Source organism: Limulus polyphemus, unplaced genomic scaffold (genome assembly GCF_000517525.1).
Source record: "Limulus polyphemus unplaced genomic scaffold, Limulus_polyphemus-2.1.2 Scaffold1442, whole genome shotgun sequence".
Taxonomy (NCBI): domain Eukaryota; kingdom Metazoa; phylum Arthropoda; class Merostomata; order Xiphosura; family Limulidae; genus Limulus; species Limulus polyphemus.
Genome location: NW_013667052.1, coordinates 22,388 through 26,542, shown reverse-complemented (window position 1 = coordinate 26,542; position 4,155 = coordinate 22,388). Strand labels below are relative to the sequence as shown.

Below are 4,155 nucleotides of genomic sequence, written 5' to 3'. Positions count from 1 at the left end.
AAGTTTGAACTTTAGATGAAAATGTTTGTGGTTGATGTCACGTGTAACATCGTTACTGGCGTGAATATCTCATTGATAAAAACTTTTTTTTATAGAAATTAGCTACTTGTATTCTCATGTTGTCACAACATTAATTTGAATTAAGGTAAGGGTCAAAGATTTACATATCTTCTTTGGTGCAGTATGATGACACATTATATAATAACATAAACAGTTTATGCCACATTAGATAATAACATAAACAGCTTATGCCACATTCTACATTAAAAAACAACAACTTAAGTAGGAGTAATTCAAATAAAAATTAAACAGGTCATGGCAGAAAGAAAATACTCGGTTAGTGGGCTTATTTAGAGCTAAGCTACATCAGGCTACGGGGAATCGAAACCCAGCTTTTAGCGTTGTAAGTCCGTAAACTTACCACTGTCCTAAATGAGGACTATTTGATTAGCTCAGCAAACTCTGCACCATCCCGGAGACGGGTCTCATCAGGAACGAAATTTCTTCTGCCATTTTTTTTTTTGTTTCAGTTCCAACAAAACAAAGGAAATAATAATAATGTTATTTGATTAAAACAGTCGCTATTATAGAGTAGTCTAAAGTCATTTTGTGTAAAGGAATGGTGGTTTGTAGAAACAACAATGATTAATTAAATCATCAACACAAACAAATCCACGAGTCGCTACCTCATCTCGTACCCGGGCAATATTCGTTTGGAATGGTCTCCTCGCGCAGACGCGCTCTTTGCATTATTGTTTTTCTTCTAAACGTGGGCTTTTGACAAATAATAACAGTCACGCATGAAGATCAATAATGTCGTGTTCAGCACTAACAGTCTTTAATACCCTTTGATGTTTGTTGTTGTTAAACATATTCTCTACCTGTCTAGACTGTTGGACTCGTCCGACTGGTTGACTGTTCTAGCAGACGATGAATAGGAACGTACGCTAGCGCCAAGGTTAGTATGTGCTTCTATAGTAACCTTGTGCTAGCGCCACCTAACCAACGTCAAAATTAAGGCACTCTTCACAAAACGAAGTAAGAGATACGTGAATCTGAGTGCACGTGCGTTGGGTATTAGAAAACCGATCTAATCTCTGGTGGCAAGTGTGCATTTTCTGCCTGTTCTGCAGTTCTCCACTTTTAAACCGATGGTATGTTTAACTTTTAAATTGGATATATTACAATAGCTACTGTTTTGATGGATTTGTTACGGTTTATTAGTTCTATACTAATCTATATTTTCTATGTGATAAAGGGCCTACTTATGCAATATATGCTAATTGTATCAACTAAATTTATTCATAATGCCTTTGTTAAATATCCTAAAACATATGTACTAAATCAGGAAGGTTGAGTACGGGGTTGAGGGAGGGTACAATGTTAAAGTGATAAGCTTAGATAATATTTTGCACTTCAGTTTGCGATCATTCTTGCGGTGGATCTGATTATAAGTTTAATTAAAAAGAAATAATAATAATTCAGGGGATACATACCCCCAACTACACTTTCACGTGCAACGACGCCAAACACTGGAACAGTAATATAATTAACATTCTTTTTAATTAAGGTTTAATTATTTGTTTTTCAACAGTTTGAACGCCGATAGTTCGAGAAGCAACGAAATCCGTAGGCCTAACATCCATAATAAAACACGTTAACTGCAGACTTTTTTTTTACTTTTTACATCCCTTTTAATTTGCCCATTACGCATTTCACATCAGAGGGTGTGAAAATAACGCCACCAATTTAAATCTATCTTTAGTCTCTTACAAGTTACTACCCAGTAGGCCTTTCGTTTAATACTCGATCTCGTCCAAAATCACATCATTAAAGTTCCCATATTTGCAATATTGTTGGCATTATAATATATATCACTGCTGCGAAAAACAGTATTTGTCTTCAATAATACACTAGAATATCTGTCTTCAATAATACACCAAACGTACTTCCGCAGGGTAGCCGCAATTATTCTGTTTCAAGAGTAAATGAAAGCAAAATTAAAAGTAACAAACATTTTCATTTCTTGCTTCTAAAGTTCGTATGTTATGCTGTGTTGTAGCCTATAGAGTGCATAATTTTTCTCGTGATGCATGGCATTCACACGTTTTACTGACGTCACGACAGTACAAATTCCAACGTTAAGCGTCCCTTGTGTAACGTCATTTTAGTGTCTACTGACTGAGTGACAGACAACACACTAATGTATAGTGGTGCGAGTAGTTAAAACAGGTAACCCCTCCAGGCGGCTTTCGGCTCCCCTTTTGGGGAAATTACTGGTGAGTATTAATTGCATCGCTACGCGATTATACACGTCTGGAAGTACTAGTTAATACAGCACACATGTGCCACGAGCCAAGTTTCGAAAGAAGTGGAGTTCCCATGCCAATATCCTTTTTTCTCTCTCTTAGATTCTATTTGAAATACACAAGTCTTACCTTCAGTTGCGAGTAGTTAAAGCATCTGTCAACTGAACAGAATATTAACGACATACCGTTTCTTCTTTAACTAACTTTAACTGTATAATCTAGTTTTAAAACGCTTCTAATGCTTTTAATAATACTTTCATTTATCAATCGTATCGGCCCGGCATGGCCACGTGCACGTGGTTAGGGCGTTCGACTCGCAATATGTGGATCGCGGGTTCGAATCCCCGTCACACCAAACATGCTCGCCCTTTCAGTCGTGGGGGCGTTATAACGTGACGGTCAATCCCACTATTCGTTGGTAAAAGAGTAGCCCTAGAGTTGGCGGTAGGTGGTGATGACTAGTTGTCTTTCCTCTAGTCTTACACTGCTAAATTAGGGACGGCTAGCGCAGATATCCCTCGTGTAGCTTTGCGCGAAATTCATAACAAACAAACAACAATTAATCGTATCCAGTGGCGTAACAACAAAAATTGGGCCCCCCTACATTTATTACCCCATCGGCAGTTCTTAACTTGGTCAGGTCTTTCGTTCCCCCTTTTGGCTTGGACCCCCCGCAATTGTGGGGGCTGCAGGAGATTACTCACGCCACTGATCGTATCTCTTATCCACGTAAAGGAAACTTTGTTTGTTTCTTAGAATCATTCGCTCAATGTTAAATGGGCTATCTGGGTATAGCCATCCTTGAATTTGAGCTAATAAATTGGAGAGAAGATGGGCATTCAATAAATAGCCCCTCTCCTCGAACCTCTGAGCTACTGGTATCTGACTGAGTAATGGGATTTGACCGCACCCACGGCTCCAAAGTGCGGAATACGTTTTTACGGCAAGGAGACACGAACCGTAACCCTCGGATTCACAACCAGAGCACGCTAATCACGTAAAAACCTTTCACATTGCCCAACTTTTCCTTGTCTCTCACTCGCGTTATTGATAGAGAGATATTTAGAAACCGTTTAGAGAAACAAAGTTCCCCAAGATCACGAGTTGTTTATCAGTTGTTGTTTGAAGTTAAGCACAAAGCTACACAATGGGCTATCTGTGCTCTGCCCACACAGGTATTGAAACCCGGTTTCTAGCGTTGTAAGATTTCACAGAACAGCAGAGATAGAATAGAATGTTAATATTCTACAATAAACATTTGACAAAAGGCACCAATAGTAATAATAATAATAATAATAACACAGTCACATGCTACCGTTTCTTTCAACAAGTAAAAATATATTTTTATGTTTTTAATAAAATAAAAGTTTCTTGTCAAAGTAGGAAAAGAAATTCAGCAACTTGTTTGATTGTGATTTTCCCTTAATAAAATTTTCCCCAGTCTGTTTCCTTACAAGTGCCGTTTTTTTAATAGTGAAAATGGTTTTATTGTCTTGACATTTTTACATGTTCTACAGTAATTCCTGTAAGCTGAATCCGTAAATGATATCCATTTTTCTCCATCGCGTACAGATTTTACACGAAACGTCATATGTACTTTTACATACGTGAATCATTTTCATTGAAATCGGGTCACATTTTACTATGCTTAAAATGTTGACTACCACTGGCTATAGATTTCTCTAGAACAATCGCGACGCGAGAGTCTTATCGATCGTTCTAGAACCCACGAGAAACACACCGCTTGTATATAAACGGTTAACAGGCCGTATGATGGTATTTGTTTGTGCGTGCACTTTGACATTATTTTTTCTTTTCAATATTATTTATTCGTCGCTATGACAAC

The 4,155-nt window shown here is 37.8% G+C and overlaps 1 long non-coding RNA gene across 1 annotated transcript in view; it reads left to right on the top strand.

Moving 5' to 3' along the window:
- The first annotated feature begins 934 nt into the window (after positions 1 to 934).
- The window catches only part of LOC111086802, a 23,375-nt gene continuing 20,154 nt past the window's right edge, over positions 935 to 4,155 (top strand). Inside the window, exon 1 of the long non-coding RNA XR_002611515.1 lies at positions 935 to 1,154. This is a non-coding gene — a long non-coding RNA (uncharacterized LOC111086802). The remainder of the gene's footprint in view (positions 1,155 to 4,155) is intronic.